The sequence below is a fragment of the Melospiza melodia genome, chromosome 2 (genome assembly GCF_035770615.1).
Source record: "Melospiza melodia melodia isolate bMelMel2 chromosome 2, bMelMel2.pri, whole genome shotgun sequence".
Lineage (NCBI taxonomy): Eukaryota > Metazoa > Chordata > Aves > Passeriformes > Passerellidae > Melospiza > Melospiza melodia.
The window spans coordinates 124,214,911-124,236,325 of record NC_086195.1 but is presented as its reverse complement, the minus strand read 5'-3'; the positions used below and the strand labels follow the sequence as shown (position 1 = coordinate 124,236,325).

The 21,415-nt window shown below is 42.1% G+C and overlaps 1 protein-coding gene across 3 annotated transcripts in view; it reads left to right on the top strand.

Moving 5' to 3' along the window:
- The window catches only part of ST6GAL2 (ST6 beta-galactoside alpha-2,6-sialyltransferase 2), a 174,719-nt gene that overhangs the window by 126,740 nt on the left and 26,564 nt on the right, over window positions 1–21,415 (top strand). The window lies entirely within an intron of this gene.

Below are 21,415 nucleotides of genomic sequence, written 5' to 3'. Positions count from 1 at the left end.
GCTTCAAGGAATGGAAAATCTGGCTTTACTGCTACTTTTGTGGTGAAGGGATCATTTTTGTTGAGTAAGGCTGTTGGCTTCCTCAGCCTAAAGGTTTACAACCCTTAAATAGCTCTTCCTGACACTAAGCAGCATCCCTTTGATGTGTTTCAAGTGTGTTAGAAAGGCTGGCTGGCAACATTGCTACTGATGAATGAAAAAGAGAGAAATTTACAACATCAGATAGTTTCTTTAAATTATTTCCCTTGTTGTTAGTTATTACCAAGCATTAGACTGCCACACTTGAATATAATTAATGTAGTAAATGGCTTATTAGGCGCCATCTGAACTTTTGCCTTGTTTAATTATAGAAGCTTAGTGCAGTGGTCTGTGTACAATATTCACCCCAAATAATTGCTTTCAGACTTTTATTTGACTATGGTTATTTTTGGAGCAGCTGCATACATGGCTTTTCCCTGAACTTTGCACTTCTTAGGCTCTCTGCAGTCCTGATACTACATTTTCATTTGCGTAACTAAAAGCAGTTGTGTTTTGATTTTGCTGGTAGCAATTCAGAGTAATTTTTCTGCATGCCATTCATATGTTAATGTGTTTTAAGCTTCCTTAAAATTCTCTAATTCATATTTAGGTATCAGTCAATCCATGACACATGGGAAAGTTGTAATAATTTTTTTTTTTAATTTTTAAATTGTGACTGAAGTTAAAAGTATTTCTTCCAGTGACATTGTATGTATTGAAAATTATGTTAAAAGTGTGAAAGGAGTGGCATGGGATGAAATCAGCACCAAAAAGGATTTACAATAAAGGGTTCAGATTCAGCAAGCCCTTCTTCATGTGCTTAATTATGTATATTAATTTCACAATAAATTCCATCTTCCTCTAGTAGAACTCATGGTAACATATTTAGAATGCAAGATCATGTGAAAAGCTGAGTACAGCTACCATATTATACCTGTAAAAACCCCTGAGATTGTCTCTTTCCATAAGGAGAAACTCTTGAAGAGTTAAATATCAAGGAATGGTTCCCAGTATTCATGATGAGGGTCCTTGACCTTGGAACTCACAGAGGACAGATGTTTTGGCAGACCTTATTGGTCTGCAGACCTTCAAAGCCCTCTTTGACACCAGTCACTTTGGAGAGGCCAGTTCTTCTTTCAGTGCTCCTGAAGATGGCCAGGGGCTTGGAGGAGCTGAGGAGGTGGAACAGAGTTTACTGAGAGGTGTGGCAGCCTGGATTGCTGTTACATTTCACTGGAGATGCAGCCGTACAGCTAGTTGTGTGTGTGTTAGCATGCTGTGCTTTCTGGGAGGTGTGCTTAAGAAATCTAAATGTAAATTAAAAGTAAATGTTATTCATTGCATAGCTCTGTGGTTGCCATCAGAGCAGGATTCACCACAGGTTTTGTGCAGTCTGCTATTTATTGTATTAAATTGCACCAATGCTCTCCCAGAGCAGGGTGTTACATAGCTGGGGTTGTGAAATGACTGTGAGTACTCTGAGGTATGATCACAAAATCTTTGTCATAACCAAATGGTTGTTAACTTAGGAAAGTTTCTTCTTCACATGTGATGTGTATTTGTCTGGCTGGAAGATGTGTGGCCAACCAGATACAGAGGGCTTAGCCAGATGGAGAGATTTGTTCTGTCTCTTTCTGAATCCCTTATGTCATTGATGGAGCCAGAGCTCTGGAGGGTGTAAAATTTGATTAAGTCTCTTTATAGCATCCTCAGTTTAAAGTAACTTGCTGAGTTCTGTATGTAATTTTGGTAGCGGAGTTGTCTTTCTGTCCATCACTGGGAGGACTACTTTTGGTCTAGTCACTGTCATATTGGGGTCTCAGCAAAGGCTCTGATCCTGTCTCTGTGAAATACCAAGTCACATCTGCCCATGATGTTCTGAGTAAATATCTTCTTTGTATAAAAATGTAGTGATGTACTCTACAATCATAGTCCAAAATGCCCTCAAACTTTGCATAATTGAGTAGTGAAGAATTTGCCATTCTCTTATGAGGCTGATGCCTAGATGAGAAAATGCTAGTTAAGAGTGATGTTTCAAAACAATCTGGAAAATGCAGATATTTTATAATTCACTGTACAAAGCAGGAGTGTGTGGCTCTGGACTGAATAATGGAATATCGGGCCATTCACGCTTTTGCTTTGTCAGGGAAGGGAGGTCGGTAACAAATGAAAGCTGTTACCATCTGATGGCTGCTCAGTCACCTGTGAAATGTGGTTTCTAATAGGCAGGTTTCCACATCATAGGAGCAGCAACCGCAATTAGATGAGCAGAGCCAGCCCCCTTGTCAGAAGCCTTGTTCATCATGCCTCATCTTAGCCTCAGACCGATCCTGCCAGTTAAGTGTTTCCAAACACCGCCCAGGGACCCGGGATTGCTCAGGCTGCTGGTGGAGGAAGAGTGTGTTTATTGTCGAAGCTGTTGGCCTTTCTCTCCTAGAAAGGCTTAAGCTGTGAAAGCAGAAAAAAGTAGAGCCTACAGCAGCATCCATGAGGTCCTGGCTCCATGTGAATCAGTTCCTTGCAAAATGTTCAAAGGCTTTACTGAGTTTAGGATTTCATCCCGTGGAAGCATTATAGAGGGCACCCTGTATCTCCCAGTGAAGCTAGCTAATCATGTCCAGACGTGGTAGTAGTTAGCTGACAAATTGGCTGAGAAGTCAGTGATTAATTTTAACAAATGAGTTGTCTTTGAATGCAAGCTCATGCATGACAATTATAACAGTATGCCTATGATAAAAATAGAGATTTTTATTCTTTAAGCTTCAAACCTAATTGTGTATGATTACTTTTTCCAGTGTCTTAAAACATCTGCCTTTTTTGGGGAGTATCACTGGGGGAAGGGGACAAGCACACATAGAAAAGAAGTGTTCTTTCTTTCCCCAAATATCCTAAATACCAATGAAACAGTCAAAGCGATTGCAAAATTCCTTTTTAGTTCTAAGGATTATTTAATATATGGTATCATATATTCTGTAAGGCCTCTGGTGTCTTCAGTGAACCACAGGTCTAATATCCACTCCCATAAAACTAGTGAAAGGTTTGGTATCACCTTTAGGTGAGCTCAGGGTCTAGACCCCAGTGAATCCTAGTTTGTGTTCTAGCTGCAGGCTCCTCTTAACAGGACACTCTGAACTTGGGTGGTAGGAAACAAAGCTGGTAGCAAACATACCTGAGTTGGGTCACATTTTGATGTATTGAGGAAGGTGCTTTTAAAATCAAGCATGATCGGGCTAAATATATTGTGAGATGTTAGGGAGAAAGCATTAAGAATAAGAGGAGTGTGGGATTTTTTTGAATAAAGCAGTGTAAACTTATGTGGCTTTTTTTTCTCTCCCTAAAGAGTGTGGTGCTAGCACAGGAATTGCATTATAGCTGCACAGACAAGAAGCCTTCTTTCTTAAGAACACAAATGCATCCTATAGGAAAATCAAGCTGTGACCTGTTTTTAGGCATTTAACTTGGATCCAGTCTTACAGATGGATGGAAGTTTGTGATCAAACCACCTTGACTCCACACTCAGATCTTTTTTAGCACAGCTGAAGGGCACAGAGTATCAAGGGTGGCTTAGCAGCAATGAGTTTGTGTGACTAGCAGTGTGGTGTTGACATTTTCTTTGTGATATGCCACCCAATTTTCAGAATCTCATCATTCACCCATAAACCACACATTCTGATATAAAGCGTAGTTAAAAGGTCTATTTAGTGGAAGGAGAAGTTTTAGTAAGTATAAAAATGATAGCTTTGACAAAATAGAGAAGAATGTGGCATTAACAAAGAGAACTCATTTTTCTTTTTCTTTTGTTTTTTTAAACATGCATAACTCTCAGGCACCCTTGGATTTAAAAGGCATTTAGAGAAAGACCTTTAGAAAAATGGAAATCTCTTTAAACATTGTTTCTTTCATTGTCTTGACAAACCTTGAAAACTAGTTTCTGTGCCTGCACATTTCAGAAACAGTTCTTAGGGGTTTTATTATGTGCTGAAACATATGTTTATAAAAAAGACTATAACCTGGTGGAAAAAGTGTCTTATAATAATAAACCTGTCGATGGGCCATATGCTGCCATCAGTATGTTTGAAAAAAAATAAATTCTTCTACAAGTGTTAAGTAAGTTTACAGCCTGAGTGTTAAGTTAGGGTCAGACTGTGAGTCACCCTTTGTGGGCTGACGGGGGGAGGAAAGTGCCTGCGGATCCTCCTCATGCTCTGTTCATTAGCTGACAGGGCGGCAGGCGGGCTGGGGCTGGGAAGCACCCTTCCCAAAGGGCAGCCTGGAGCTCTGGGAGGGACTGCGAGAAGTTCTCCTCCTGTAGCCTTTCCTTGGTGCTCTGCAGGTTTGTGCCGGCCCAGCACAGGCCTGTGTATTTTGTGAAACTTGATCGAGCATTGTGTGGTCTCTGCTGAGAAGAGCGCACCTCCGAGTTAGATTATCTGCATTTTCAAGGTGAAAGACGAGATATGTGAAGTTGCTACAAATAAAAGAGCTCTGATAAATCTCCAACTGGATAAGAAATGTGAAAAAGCCTTCTGTTCTTACTGTCTATTAGGTGGATAATTCTTATTTTATGGGTGTTTTTGGTGATTATAGTACTGGTTTAGGTTTTTATGTAGGGGTCGTAGTCATTGCAAAGTCTTTTGTTTTTGAAGAGCAAAAGTAAGATGCAGAAGGTCAAAGGAAATGTCATTCTTAAAAGGCGCTTTCTGTGTGGGATCAGTGTTTGGTAGATGTAGACACTTTTGAGCCTATTTTACTCTGGATTCGCTGGCGTAGCTCCTGTGAATGGGAGTCATGCATGTGTGCATCTCAAAAAGAATGAGTTTTTTTGTAACACTGTGTCCATGTAGAAACATACTTCACTGGGAAGTGTTTTAATAGCCTAATGTTTCCCTGCACCAGTCAGCTGTGCACTGCTTGTTTTACTGGCAAGGTAGCAGGTGATAGTCATTGTCAAAGGAAATATCAAACACTGAGGAGAATTGTTTAAAGTAGTTGACCATGCTGAAAGCTGTGTCAAGTGGTACATGTGGTTGCCATAGTATCTGTTATCAGAATCAAGATTGTGAACAGAACAGTCCCCATCAGGAGTGAATTCCTTACCCACAGTCTCTCCAGGTTCATCAGGCAAATTAGAAGTTTGTTCAGGGGAGCAAATTTGCTTCTTGAGGGCTGAAATGTTCCCCCTGGGTGTTCCTGTCCAGAAGTCTAATGCCCTATGTTGTGTCTATGTGTACAAGGCTCTTAGTCTAGAAGAGGGCCTTGGAGATCAAGAGAGTGGAGCAGAGAGGGGAAATCTGCTGCAGAAGAAGCACCCAGACCCCAGCACAGATTCTGCAATCAGCATGGAAATGGGAAATAGATTGGATCAGTAATCCATGGAGGAAAGGGTTGGGAACTATGTGGATGTTCACTGAGAAAATTTTTTGAGTTCATCAGAGAGTAAGGCTGAGTATGGATTTAAGGAGTAGGAAAAGGACAGCACTAAGTCAGGGGAGGAAACCATCTGTGTCTGGTGTTTGCTCACCTTTCCAAGAGAGGCACTTTGGTGCTGGCAAGGATGGGAAGCACCCCAGGACTGTTCCTCTCCACCTTGACAGAATGCCTCCCCATGGAATCTATAAACTCCAGCCAAGTTCTTACACCCAGCTGGACCTGAGGGAAGGGTCCTGGGTTTCTGGGCTGCCTCCTGAGCACAGCTGATGAGGTGATGGAGGAGCCTGCAGCGGGCCAGGCTGGCTTGCCTGCGGCACGCACAAGCCAACGTATTGTGTTAACAACTGCAGCACTCAGAGTTTGCACAAACCCACATTCAGTAATAAAATAGCCTGCAACTAGTCAAAGGCACCAGTAGTAGCCAAGCAAATTTGGAATGTGTAAGCCAACCATTTTTAAGTTATGGTGGGCCAAAAAAAATTAGGGAATGGTCCAAGAAATGGAGAACACCTCACTTTTCAGGAACTCTCATATCTTCAAGATGCCTTGGCTGATCTACCTCAAACTTTCCAGAGGAGCTTTTCTTGGCAGGAGACCACGACTGAAATTTCATGTGACTGGTTTTACTTTGTTGAAGTTATGAAGGTTAAAACCAGAGTTTGTTATAGAAAGCTAATCTCTCCATTAGAAATATTTGTGTATATTTAATATTCATTCCATTGTCATTGTTCACTGCTTGTTCAGACTGATTCTATTTTTGCTATTTATTGCACAGTTGTTTCTTTTGGGGGAGTTTTTTTCAAGGGTAAATTCAGACCAGTGTAGGTTGGAGCCAAAGTGTGCATGGCTGGCTATAGGCACATGTGGTAAGGCAGAAGCATTAGCCCTGTACCTGCTGGAGAAGGATTTGCACTTGAAGTCCTACTGCCACCGTACTGTCACTGAGAGCTTTTTGGAGTGTCTGGTTTGAGAGATCACTATTTAGTACAGCTTTTCCCTCTCTGCTTAGTCGAAGAGATTATCTCTGTTGGCCTAGTTATACTCTGACCTCGAGGCAAAAATGTTTTCTTGTTGATGGCCAGCTTGGCATTTAGGGTTTCCCTAGTGGCAGCTCCTGCTGTGGAAAGATGTGAGGGTGGCAGTGGCCTGAGATGGGGATCAGTATTCTCCATGTGTGCTTTTGAGCTGCTCCTCTTTGTGTCTAAAAATCTGTAGGCTGAAATGTCTAGCTTTCAAAATTGCAAGATTTCAGACAGGCATTAGAAAACAGAGAGAAAATGTTTGTGGGCCTGGAAGTGCCTTTTAGTTTTCAACTTAGAGGCACCTTAGTAGTGACTTCTGTTCCAGGGTGAGACCTGGTTGTGCACCAGCCCTTTCCTCTGCTCTGACTGCTGTTTTCTGAATGATGAGAAGACCACAGCATGCTATTGCAGATACTTGTTACTGCTGGATGGAGCCAAATGAGCAAAGGTCTCTAAATATGCTGTATTTCAAGACATTGAATTAGTTTGATTGAGCCACTGTATGGACAGAGCAAGCAGGGCTGGAACAGATGTCAGGCTGGAACGAGCCCTCACCCTGAGGCTCAGGCTGAGACTGTTTGAAGTCACTGCTTGTCTGTATTTTTCTTTCTGGGGCTTAAGTTATAAAGCTCCAGGAGAGACTTGGCAGAAGTCAGGAGGTGCTGCTGCTGATGAGACAGGGTGCTGTACATGACTCTTTGCTAGGGCTGCCTTTTAGGCTGGATCACTCAGCACCTGCCCAGCTCTGCAGTCGATGGGGCCAGGAGTTTCTCTGTCGTCTGTGCAAGGCCAGGCTTTGTCCTGTTTGCCATCTGTGCTGATACTGGCTGGCAGCTGTAGCAGAGGGGCATTCCTGCTTCTTGCCTAATGCACCCCACACCAAAAATACAATTCCTACATTAGTTTACAATGGGTTAATTCCTGTAAAAGGGTATCTGCATAAAATAGTGATCAGTAGGTTTTCTATTTGCTCAGACCTTTTATGATTAGGAGCACTGAAAAGACCAGCAGAATCAGCTAAAAATCAATGTGCCTCTATATGGGCAGCCACTGAGAAGGGTGCAGGTAATGTGATCACAGCTATTTAAACCAGTGATACCACTATTGCCTGCAAAAGTTTCAAGCACGAGAGAAACCCTATGGAAAACTCCTGGACCACGGAATTAAAATATTTGTCTTGCAGTCTCTGAAATATATATTGCCCTTGCAAGGTCATCATGAGATAAATAGGGACACTAGCACTGGGTTGAGCACACTGTGTACATGGAACTTTGCTTCTGTCCCGTGTGACATTAGGCTCTTTATTTTTGTGAAACAATAACTAGTTGCAGTTGAAAGTGCCCTGAGAATTCTTCAGGTGATGATAGCACCAAAACCAGAGCCATCAAAGGGGAAATGCAAAGAAAAATATGTGGATATGAGGATGCATCTTTTGGTTCCTAAGTTAGCTCAGATACATATCACTGCATGGCATTGGAGTGCCTGCATAGTGACTCTCTGCATGATTTCTTCACTAAGCAGGACCTCGAAGGAGGAGGTCACCCCAAAGAATTTTTGTCTTCTTGGTGTTTCTAGAAATAGTGTATCTGCACTCTTCAGGCTGCAGGGCTGCAGAGCTTTGAGTTACTACTGGTGCTGCTCCATCCTGTGCTCCCAGATGAGAGTTTCCAAGGAATGTCATAAACCCGTTGCACAAGCTGAGAGAAGGAACAGAAAACTGCAAAGCCTGTAATACTGCAATATTATAGTATTGTCTGCTGCTGCAATAACCCTGCTGTGCTTGGAAGGTCTCAGGCATACCAGCACCATGGTTAATCAGTCAAGCAGCCAATAGTAATTCATAGCCTTGACTGCTGAGAAATTCAGCACGGCTAAGATAGACATCTGATCTAGCTCAAGAAAGTAAAGGCATCTTCCCACAGCAGTTTTGTTTTTGACTGAGTTGCTTTAACCCTCTTTCCGATTTTTCTTACTTATTTTCTAAATACTTTTCATGTTTCTTTCATTTAGAGTTCCTAAACAAAATGTTCTTTGAAATGTAATATCTTTTAGAGCAAAAGGTTCCCCTCATTTATTTTCTGCCAATCTGAAGTGAGTTACAAAAGAAGTCGGTTGCAAGTCCCATGTATGCAAAGTACATATGGAAAATGTCAAGTGACTTGGAAACAGTCATGCTAAATTAAAGTGTCATCAAGAGAAAGAGAAATTGGGTCAAGACTTATAGCAGTGTGACTGGTTTGTAGGTCTTGGAGTTCAAAATAGAGGTACTACTTCTGAATTTTGGAAATCAAGGTGATTATAGTGATATGGTGATGCTGGAGAAGACACACTGCTGTAATCTGGTGCTTTCAGTCACTGGCTGAAATGCTGGAGAAATAGTAGCAGTAAATGAAGTACATAGAGTACATAAAGTGTTTATTATATTAACAATATTTTTCAAAGAAAGATAATGCTTTTAGAGAGCTAATATTGTACACTAAAAGTCTATTTTTCCCCCTGATTCTCTGATGCCCAAGGCAAGTGAATTGATTTTAAACTGAAGTGTGCCTGTTTTGTACAAGTGTACTTGGCAGAAAAGTGATGCATTAGAATTCACATAAACTTGGATTCTTCAGCTCCTGGAAAAGAGACTGTATATGTTACCCACTGATGGAAACATGGGCTCCTCTACACTGTGCCCTTGGGCATGTTCTGTTTAAGTGTCTTGAAAATACGTGGTTATTCCTCATGTGCTTGTCCACGCTCAGTTTGTTTATGGAGACTGTGACATTTACAGTATCTGCAGTCTGGAATATTGCTTTTGCCATAGCTTTTAATGATTATCTCCTTTTACTAAATAAAACCCTAGGAGATCTAGGCAAGGCAGTTGCATAGAAGACTTGGCAAATACAAATTGTTAACTGTATGTGGTGATAAAGTTAGAAAACACTTTAAAGAAATCAAACTTGCCATTAGCCTGATCTGAACCATACAAATTCTTCTCCTTTAATTTCTCTTCCCTCATGGTATAAAAGTCTGCTCATTCTTTCATCAGAAATGATTCAGACCTGAGGGACACTTGTAATTTGGAAGTAATTAGTAAATAAGTCAGATAAATATTATCCATTGAGATTTGTGAAAGCACATTGGATAGAATTCTTAAAGAGCTGTATCAAATCTGAACAATTAAAGTTTAAAAAATTATCTCTAGTTAGTATGATAAGTCCATTTCATCATAAATTAATTTACTCTTAATAGTTTCTGCTGCTTTTGGAGCAATCTGAAAGGGTTTGGGAATCTGAAAATTAGCTAAAATAGAAGAAAATCTGTAATAGCACAGCATATTTAGATAAAATTTTGACAGTATCCAGATTGTGAGATCTTGCTTGTGTGCAAATGTCATTAGTGGGGGTCTGGGTCCAGAGCTGAACCTCAGATTTGTGGGTGTGAGTACTCACTTCTCACTCCCTATCGAGCTTCAAACAATATTTCTCTTGGTTCTTGTTGGGCATAACATATTGTCTGCCTTCTTGTTTAAGAAAAACTCAGTGGTACTCATTTTCTTATGCTGAATCAAAAATCCCAGGTTATGTGGCTGTTACTGTTCACAGCTTTGGGCTCTTTAAGTAAAAAAACAGAATTTTAGGTACAAGAAATGTTTGAATAAATGTGGTTTGTAAGTAGACTGGCCAACAGCTGCTCCTAAATTTGTCTTAAAATCTTTGTATGCCTCTACCTGAATATACCACTACTTCTACCCTTCCGAATTGTGAGGTGCTCTAGAATTCTCCTGTAGCTTTGCATCAATGCCCTGGTGGGGTACTGGGAGCACACAGAGTTCTGCCATTACCCCCTGGGAATGACCTGGTGACTCTCATGACCCTCCAGGGTGTATTGGATCTGTTACCACTTTCACATTTGGAGGGTTTATATAATAAGAATCACTACAGTTACTGGAAATACTATGAAATTATACAATGCATTAAAATGGATTAAAACATTACTGTTCCCATATAGATTTCCTTCTGCTTTATTGGAATGGTAAATTTGGTTTAATCAATTCACCAAACCAGGTTTGGTGACTGATAGGTTTACTACTGGTGGCAGGTGTCCTGCCTGATTGCCAGCACCTTGCTGTACTGCTGCACGTCCAAATACTGATTTGTAAGAATTCTACTCTTTTCCTGGAACAGAGCAAGCACAACAGACTGTTTTTGCATAGATACTGAAAATTTTGAAAGAGTTTGGAGCAGATTGAACACAGCTGAACACCAGAACAAGAGTCTTGTCACTGCTTGACATCATTCATGATTGCTACTAATATATCTATTTGCATCTTTATACTCATCTTTAGTATGAACTTCAATGCATTTTTCTCCAACATTTAAAAGGACCTAACAATCCAGTGTGATGAAAGTAGGAAAATTTTGCTTTGCTTGCAGTCATCCTGTGTAGTATAGTCTATATCTGCTATAGTAGTTTTAACTGTTAGTAAAGCATCTCTACTAACATGCTGACTAGAAGCATAGATATAAATCAGAAAATAAAAGCAAAAATCCTGAAAATTTTAGAAATCTTAAGCATTAGTTTTTAGATCAGACTAATTTTTCCCCCATTTATTTACTGTCTGAATGGGACTGAAGGAATACTAAACCCCATTAGCAGAATATGTTTGACAGGATTGGATGTTGCTGAGGAATCAATCTATGTTAAAACAAGGATTTCTTTTTCACAAGACTCTTCATGTTGGTAGAGAAAACCTTCTTCTGATTGATTTAGGGCAGTGAATTGGCTTTACTGTATTGCTTACCTCATGTCTTTACCACTTAAGAGCTGCAGGCAAGGGTTGAGGTTGTATCATCCTAGGCAAGGGTCAAAATCACATAAATGTTTCATCTCCACCATTCCAAACCTTTTTCCTAATTCTCCCAGTGGCTGGTTTGAGTGTTGCCAGCAGGTTTTCCTAAATGGCAAATGGTGCCATGGTGAGGGAAAACTCCTATTTCCTGGGAAGGGCACGAGCCAGAAGAGAAGCAAGCACTGTCTCAGAAGAGTTCCCTGGGAGAGGGAGCAGGTGGGTTTGCTAGGGCAGGGTGGGCACACCCCACGTGCCCCTCGCCACAGGTCTGGTTCTGTGTGTCTGTTCCCATGGATGCTGAGTTGTCAGTGTGCAGCAGGAGAGGAGGGAGAGTTTGAGATGTTTCTGACATCTTGATGAGAGGATGGCTGTGCTCTGTGCTGGGCAAGAGGATGCACTTCATCAGCACCTTCTCAGCAGATGCATCTACATCATCTAAACAGAGTGTGCAAAAGGCAGGCAGGGCTTTGCATGTCTTGGATGCTTAAAGGCAGTGTTAGAAGGAGGGCTTTTTAATTGAAATTGGTGGTAACAGGCCTTCCTGTTTGCTGAAAATCAAGAAATGCATATCCAGTATTTGAAATACTAAGAAATATTTTAATGAAAATTTTGATTGTGCCACCTGTTGAACAATCAAAGGAAGGGACTGTATTGCATATATACTGGTTAGCTTCAGGTTTTAAAGTCAGTATTTAAATTGGGACTTTACTCTAGAGATAAAGGCAATAAAAAAAACTCTACCAAGTATCTTGGAAAGTAAAGTATTTACTTTTTCACAGATTCATCTGTAGTAGCCTGTAGGTCTCAAAATAAAAGGTTTTAGGTTTTGCTGTCTCTTTTGATGGTGAAAATTACCATCAAATGGTAACTCCAGTTACATCCAGTGAGGGTGGTCTCAATCTTATCCCATCCTTCTAACTTTTATAACAAAAACAACTACTATAAATAATCTTGGGAGCTAGCCAGCTCTGTATTGCTTCTCACTTACCTCTGTGTCTCATTGTTTTAATGGTGCCAGAGCTTTCAGAGAACCTCATCCTTTTTATGCTACCTTCCATCTTGTAAAAGTCAGTTGTATTTGTAGGGAATGGATGGCAAGTGCTGGGGGAAAAGACATCTTGTGTGCTGCACATGGGCATCAATGATAGACAAAGGGGATGAAGCACCCAGCCAGAAACCTTGATTTGTCACAATTGCTCATGCTAGTTTCATGCTGGTAGTTGTTAGAGATCCTGTTTCTCTTTCAATCTGTAAAATTTCCAGGCAGATAGGATTCAGGTTCCAGTGGTTCATGTCAGGTTAGAAACAGCTGTATCCCCCACAGAAGAGATTTCTGTTGAGCTAGTCATAGTTTAAACTAATTTTGCCCACAGCCATGCATAAAACAGTGCCAGAATGGAGAGAGAAAGAAAGAAGTGGAGGGGGGAAATACTAATACCACTTCATTTTGTTTTAGGAAGCCAACCAAAATATCCCAGCTAGTGTAGGTTGGCTTATTATCAGCATAATCATGTTAAGTATTAAAATATACAAAAAAGAAGGGAAAATTGTTTCAGTCCAGGAAATTTCATTTTTAGATTGTAATGTAACAAAGGGCTTAACTGACTTCATCCTTCAGTTTGGCAAGCCTTCTTCCAGGGTGAAATTTTTTACTCAAGCTTTTAGACTAAGGCAAACAAGCACATAGAAAGAATGTTGTTTGTATGTATATATATGAATATACAGAAATGAGATGTAAACAATGATAATTTTCTAAATATTCTCCTACAATTATTTTGCTAACATAAACAAAATGGGAACTGGCACTGAGATAGAGCTGAGAAACAGGGAACAATTTGTTTAACATTGTTCTATATTAGAGTTTTTAAACAAGGGCTGAATTGCTTGCTTTCTGGAACAAATGTAAAAAGACAAACTACAGTCCAATAAAGAAGTTAGTAATTAAAGGGAAAGTGAAACGGTGCCTACAGTGTTAGAAACATACAGTAAGAGCATACTTGGCAGATGAAAAATACACTGGTACACAGAGATGTGGATAATAGTATATCTCAGAAATGTTGCTTTAGAGTGAAAAATCAAAATTCTCCAATCACTTCTGCTTGGAAGAATGAGTGAATTTGGTCAAGTTTTTGTGATGCGATTGAAGCAGGTCTTTTGTAACTGTACTCTCTGTTCATGTGTGTGTTATTATAAATGTTTCCTTCTTTAAGGAAGCAATTCAGATTGCCCTTTTTCAGGGCAATTACTGCTGTGTTAAGTTCAAGTAATATAGCATCTAAAAACATTTATGGAGCAAAGAAAAGAAGCCTTTTATTCTAACCTTGCCAAGAGCAGAAATAAAATGAGCTGTTGTGCTGGAAGTGTAGAACTGCATGAGGATTTGTAACGTCCTATTTCTCGTGGTTTAGTCTTGTGTGCAGCCTGAGATTTGTGTGATTTAATGAGACTGTGATTCGTTTATCCTGTCAAGCTTTAAATAAAAACCCTCAAAGCACTTCCTTCCTTTTATGAATTATGTGTTTTTGCAAGTATGGTATCAAAAGCTGTCCCTTAAAAAGAGGGAAGGGAACCCAATACAGTTATGTATGTTGGCTGGATTTTTTTCTTCTGTTTTATTAGACACTGAGTGGTATTATCCATTTCTCTGTGCCTCTCTGTCTTGTTTTGGTGCATTAAGAGGTTCCTGGCATTCTGTTCAGTTACACATGAAAGCAAAACATAAGCACAGGCTGCTCCTAAACTCTGCTTTTGCAGGGGGGGATTGGGATTAAAACCTTACTCTGTGGGTGGGAATAAGTCCCACAGAAAGCCAGGCTGTGCCAAAGATGGGCATAAACTCCTGCTCATGTTGTGTGTCCTCAGGCACCATCTGTTGGAGTATCCCTGCATGGGGTGTGAAGTAACCTTCACAGGGGAAATATGTGCAACCTTCACAGGGGAAATGTGTGCAACTCTTTTGGGTGCTGATCCATTGCAAAGCTCAGTCTGAAAGTGCCCTGATGCAAGGGTTGTGCTCCACCTGCAAGGACCAGGCTCAGTGCTCCAGGGTCCCCTTTCCCAGTCACAGGGGTGGCAGGAGGCAGCACACTGACCTGGGAGTGGCCATCCAGAATAAGGGGAAAGACACAGCCTGGGCCCTGCCACTCACCCAGGCTTCCCATCTGCTGAAGGAACGTGGCAGCCTCTTCCCCATCTTGGGGGGAATAGGGTAGGATGCTCGAGTCCAGGGCCTTCCTGGGCTCTCATGCTGCTTCCCCAAAGGGAAGGATGTGATCATTCTGGTGGGAGGAAGTTTTCACTTCCAGTTCTCCTCCCTGTGGTGCTGAGGTGTCGCTGCCTCTCTGGCAGGTGTTGTTTTGCTCCTCCACCAGCACTATGGGTGTAGTTTATTTTCAGTCTCTCTGCCTTCCTGGCCTGTCTGCTGCCCTGCAGCCAGGCTTCCTTCTTTCCTGGCCCAGTGCCACAGCCTCCCCCAGCCCCTGCTTCTTCCTCCCTGTGTTGGTGTACAACTCACTTCCTCCTCATTGGCCTCAGCAATAAAACTGCAGCAATAAAACTAAATACTTTAATAAAGCAGTTATGTGTGAGTGGAGGATGCGCAACTAAGTGATGGCCATCAGTCTGGTCGCCTTGTTTCCACACCTGGCTTTTATCTCCTGCCAGCTTGATCTTTCAGTCTGCACAGCATTCAGCTTCCTAGGACCTTCATGGTGGTCAGGTGTCCTGGGAACAACTGCAGTTCCTCTGCAACCTGCAGTTTGTGAGAGGGAGGAGAGCTGCACAAAGGTGGCACAGAAAAACTACATGCAGCTCTGTGGTTGGATCTGCAGAGGAACTACTGAGGTGGAAGAGTGGAGCCTGCTGGGATGGTGTTTGTGCAAACCTAGATCCCTCCATGACTGTGCAGTGCCATACTGAATTTCACTTTGGAAAAGTGACTTGCACTGGTTTGGATATTTGCAGTGGTTTTATATTGGTGTAGGTACAAGTGGATTCTTTCCCCTGCTATCTGGACCAAGAGACAGTGCTGTGGCCCTGAAATATGACCAAAACCCATCCAAAGCACCCAGCTGGTAGATCTGCAAGGGCAGTGAAAATACTTATCTGCTTCTTTACTGTGTGTGAGGGCATGCCAGGGACTGTGGCCAAAGTGGTGGTTTCTGCACCTGGTTGCTGTGGTGGAACCAAGCTCTGTTGGCAGTTGCAGCAACTTCAGCAGCCTTGAACCTTTTCACCTTGCTGTGAGCAGGACCAGGAAACAGCAAAGGTGTGGCAAGAGCAAAGGGCAAAAAAGGGTCAGAAGTAGATAAGTACAGGCTGAGTACAGGTAGTACAGGACTCTCTGAGACACTCCTTGAGAGGCTCTGGGGGGTGATTTATGTTGTGAAACTCCTTGTCTGCACACAACCCTGTAACACTTCTTCCCCTTTGTAGTTTTGATTAAAGAGCCTGGAAGTGATTTACACTAAAGTTGTACTGAATCCCACATGAAGTGGTATGTATTACATTTCTATAGAAACCCTCACTTAGAATAACAAGACTGTGGTCAGCTCATACCTCTCTGGAAAAGACAGAGGTCCAGTTGTCTCCCCTGACCTGAAATCTGTGAGGAAATCCTGGCTGGAGTGGTGAATCTCAGGGTATGTCAGAGTGAGAGCAGCTCTCATGGCTCCTGAGAAAAGCTGCTGCAGGTTGGGTAGATGGAGGTTCACCTGCAAGGTGCAGTCAGTCACTGGGAAACCAGGTTCTCCCTGACAATTGTCGCTCTGTTAAACATTTCCACTGGTGGTGGGAAGGTCTGCCTGTGAAGGATCAGAGCTGGTGCAGCTTTTCTTTTCTATTTTTACTTCCCTCCTCTCAGCCCACACTCGGACAACCTGTATGTGGTCTGTGGGCTGTGGGAAAGTGATAGCTGGCTTCAATGCCAGGAAGCTTGAACTTGATGATGGAGCATGGAGACTAGATATCAGATGCATAGAAGATAACTTTGACCTTCCACTAAGCCCCAGAGACTGATGCATCTAAGCCTCCGTGCTCCTACAGAATAATCTAGGACGCGTTCCTTGGCAGAAACCCCACTGAGCATTTCTCCAGCTGCCGGGTTGCCAGCTTGAGTGAGTTTTACTGCAAGTTTCACTATATTTGGCGATTATCTAACAGCCTAAGCTCCTGGAAATGGGTCATTAGTAAAAATAAATAAAAAAGTTGCTTCACTCCCACCCCCTTTAACTTGAAATCCTAGGTTTTCAAGTTAAATCTGAGGACTGAAGAACAGGCCCACTGCCTGCCTGCATCCTCAGAAGTAAGAACCTGAGACTGGTCTTTCCAAATGCTCTGACTTGGGACACTCAGATTCAGTAGGTGGTTCAGGTTAGCAATACCATTATTTGAATACCTCTCAAGGAATTTTCTCTAGGTAGATAATTAAATATAGGTTTAAAAGGCAATATTGGAAAAAAAAATCCTACTTCAGATTTCTTTGGGTGTTTTTTCTTTATTTCAGAAGACAGTGTCTTAGGTTGCCGCGAAAAATACTGAATGCAGCTTGACTCCTCTGAAGGAAAGAGCCAGATTTATTGGGACTAACAAGGAAGTTGTCCAAAAGAGATTCATTAATTAGGAGACCTAATCAGAGCCAATAAGACAAATGCACAGGCCATCCATACACTAATATACATCTTTTGGCAGCCACCACTCCCCACAGGCTTGTCTGTCTGTTGCTGCCTAGTGTATGGCTTCCACCATGGCAGAAATGATGTGATAACACTAAAACCAATTTGGCACTTTCCGCATGAGAGGACAAGTGTATTCCCCACCCTGGAAATGCAGCCTCCAGCTGTCTTGCCCTATGCCAGAGGTTTCTTAATACTCTGGAATTAGCTGACTAAGAGATGCAGCGAACTAACAGAGCATTTGCTATCTGTTCAGGCTGCCTAAGCTTTCCATCAAATAACCTTTGGTTTGATTCTCAGCCCTTTGGGAATGGTTGCCCACAGCTAACATTTGCTACCCCAAATAACCCTGTGGTGACCTTTGCTGCAAAGCTGCAGCCAAGAAAAACCCTATTTAACATAACAGTGCACATCTTAGCACATCAACTTGAACCATCCTGACCTCTGAGCTGCCAGGGTCTGTACAAATTAATTTTAACAATAGACAGTGTTGAAAGGAAGGAATGTTTCAAAGGAATTAAAAAAATCTCCCTTATCCATCTCTTCTCATTTAAGAAATAGTCAGGAGGCCTACTTTAGAAAAATGAAAAGTGCTCCTTGTTGCAAAACAATGGGCTTTATAAAGGGAAGGGGAACTCTTTGGTTTCTTGCATCTGAGCTTGGCAAGATGAAATTTCCCACAAGTGGGTGCTGCTTCTGGAAAATCAGCCTTTAATTTCCACTGGGGAATTGCCTTTATTTCCTGAGATGCCTCAAAGATACCATTGGGGTTTGCCTTTCTTTTTCATAGCTGCTGCTAAGACTTCTATTAAGCAAATAAGAAAGTCTTCCCTTTTTGCCCACTTCACTGGTTTGTACCTTGCCTCATGTTTTCCAGGGCTTTTGTGTGAATGGCCAGACTGGGAAAGGAAAAAAGCCATTCTCCATATGGTAGTTGGAACTTAAATCAGTTAATGATTGAGGGAGCCATCGGAAGGGAGATACATAGGAAAATGAGGTCTTCAGCCTCTGGGGCAAAACAGGCTTATCACTTCTGCTGGAGAGGAAGCTGGGTTGGGTTAAGTCTCCAGTGTTTCCCCCAGGGGTAGACTTATTCCTCTGCTCCTCCTCTGCAGCAGCTTTGACTCCAGCAGCCTGTAAGTAAGGAGATTATTACAGTGTGGGGGGGGGGGGTGGTGAATTTGGAGACAATAAGAAATGCTAATGATAATTTTAAAACTTGTGCAGAATTGCTTTAACTGTTTAAAAGCTGTATGGTGAGCGTAGGTAAAAAAGATGGAAGCTTATCCTGAAGCATCCAGTGGACTTCAGTAACTGCACCCATGAAACCACCTGTTTTTATTTATTTAGCCGGTGTAATTCAGCTAAACAAAAAAGTTGCAATTGTCATTTCTGGTTTCCTACACAAATGCTTTTCTCTTTGCAATTGAGATGTGCTGCTGAAGGCAGCACAGGGCAGGAATCCAGGGGCATCCCCTGATGGTGCTGAGGAAGATCCCCCTTGAGCAGCAGAGGGGTCTGCTGCCAGCAGGAGGATGGTGGGGAGCTTGTGGAAGGGCTCCCCTCTCCTCCCAAACATTTTCAAAGCCAGGGACTGTGAGGTGTGAGAAGCTGCAAGGGCTGAGGGGGAGAGGACTGGATGTTTAGTGTAGAGGGAGATAAGATAAACTGATATTTCTCTGAACTTTGTGCAGCTTTCAACACACAGCCTTCAAGATCCTGTGAGGTTGTAGAGGTCCTCTTGCAACTAATACAGTAATGACCTTGAATTTGCTTGCAGCTCAGCTGTACTGCTGGAGGACAAGGCATTTCTTGTGAGCAAAAAACATTAAAGCAGCACAGAGCTCCAGTTTTCAAGAGATTTGAGTATCCTTTCTGAGGCCCCACTTGTAACAAGGAATTGCAGATAAGCTTCTGCAGTAGTTAATGTGTAAAGTTTTTGGATTTATTCTCACTGGTGCCTCATCTTTTGCTTGTAGTGTTAAATACAAATATATTGTTGGGTGCTGTTTTTTTGTTTTATGTGGGTATTTTTTTGCTGCTCTATGAAGCTTATCATATGCATGCTAATATGTGCATGCTGACCAAGATGAGAGTGCTTTCATGACATAAGTGTTGTGGAGGGCTTGGGGGGCAGATTTTTGTTTGCTTTAATTTAAAAATAATTAATAATGCATCTCAGTCCTTTTTCTTATTTTAGGCTGAATACTGAGTCTTGACTTATTATGTTGTGGCAATCTGCTGTGCCTGTTTGATCACAGACAATTAGAAATTTGTAGTCTCACGCCTGATTTAGGACTAAACCTTTCTATTTCTTAGCAACTTCTGGTTATAGGATATAACAAAGCTGGTTGGGGAATGAGTAAATTGTAACATTTATAGATTAAATTGTGTCTGGACTTGCTACGTGACTCAGTGCAAAATATTAGTGACCTCTTCCTTTATGAGTTTGACTTCCTGCAAGCTTATCTGTTAAAAAGATCATGATAGATGCTTCCATTGCAGATCTTGTAAGAAGTGTATATTCAGCAGGAGAAACATCTGACTGAGCAAAGACTAACTTACATAGTGGTTTGGAAGCCACATGTTGAAAAGTGCTGGGGAAACACATCAGGGAAAATGATAAAAAGAGATGAAAGCAGTTCAGATGGGTGAAGAATGCTGATTTTAAAATGCGAACCATCTGAACACTGATGAGTGGGCAGGTTGCAATAACTTCAGGGCAGACCTAACTGGCACAACAGCCATATACTGTAAGGCAACTCCCACAGGACATCACCTGCAGTGATTTAAAATTGGAAGGTGTGGGAGTGTCGAGGTACTGCAGAGAGCAATCTTGCAGCAGCAGAGTGCAAGTAGGAAATGGGTCAGTTGGAGTAATAGCTTTCTTCCGTGTGGTTTCTGTGAGCTGAGCCAAGCCAAACATATGTGGAGCACTGGGTTATCACAATCATGATTTTTTTTCTGTGTATTAGAAATTGCAATGAAATTTGGTCATCCAAGCGTAACTTTATGAATCCTCCCTCTGGCTGGACACTGCCTTGAGCCCCAAAGTCAGTTGTCTTTGTCGAGATCGTTAAAATAGACGGTTTGGAAACGTTATAGTGCAGTCTCACATTCTCTGGAGGTCAGCAGAAACATCTCTCAGTTATCTCTGCTAATGCCACCTGCGGTTTGTTCTCCCTCTACATTGTGGTAGGTGATTTACCCATTTGTGCTGAAACAACTGGATGTGTGACCACACTGAAGTGGATAAAGGGGCTGACCCAGTTAAAAAAAAAAGCAAAAACAAAACCAAAAATAAACAAACCAAAAACCCAAGAAAACCCTCTAACCTGTATTTCCCTCCTGTATCAGTTCCACACACGGGGGTGTTGGCAGCAGCAGAGGCACAATGCAGGAATGAAGGACGGAAGGAGAACGTCTTACACTGCTGTTACTGCTGGCTTCTTTTTCATGTGAAAACACAGTCTTAGTTACAACCTCAGTTTAAACTTTGCACTCAGCTTTGATGTACTTTAGCAGCTTGCAGAAAGGTGATAGCATGTGGTGACTGTGGTTTTGGTCCCTCCTGATGGCCAGGGGGAGCAGGCAGTGTGTTATCACAGGCCTGTAAGCTGTTTGGATGTGTTGTGATGAGATGGTGGCTCCTGAGGCGCAGGCTGGTAATGAAATCCAAGCTTGCCCCTGCTCCCACTCCCCTTTGCTGATCACAGCTGGCTGGTACAAGTGGCTCTTAAGTCCCACCATTAAGTTGCTTTTGACACAAATGGGTTAGAAAGAAAACTCCAGAAAAAGGGGCTTGGTTTATTTTTAATTTGGATCAGGTGAGTGGTCTGTCACTAATTAGTACACTGAGTTACACTGATGATGACTGTGGTGCAGGGAGGTGAATGGTAAGGCTTATGGTGGGGATTTGCTTCAGTCAGGCTTGTAACTGATAGTCACACCACTTGATTAAGCAAGTGAGTTCGTGTAAGGGCATAGTGTGCTCGATGGTCTAGCAATGTGGTATGTATTTTCCTTGGAACACAGCCCCCTCAGTCAAACTTTGTTTCATTTGGACCATGCATCCCTCCACTAATGCACAAGCTGTCCAAAACCCCCAGGTATTAATAGGGCACATATTTCCAGGACTAGGTCTGACATTCTCTACCCACTCCCTTTTTGTAAATCTCAATCTTATCCTAAAGGAATGTATTTAGATAGTTGTGCCACCCATTCTCCTTTTTGGGAAATATAAACCCCCTGGCACCTTGATGTGCACAACTCCTTCATGCCACTTCAGTGTGCGTGCAGCATCCGTAGCAGAGGTGCAGGAGTTGCTCTTACTCAGGTCTGATATCAGGCAAGAAATGATGCAGCCACTGGGGCTGTGCCAGCTCATACCTGCTGAGGAGGAGGCTCCCCTCTGACCCGTTTGTGTGATGCTCTAC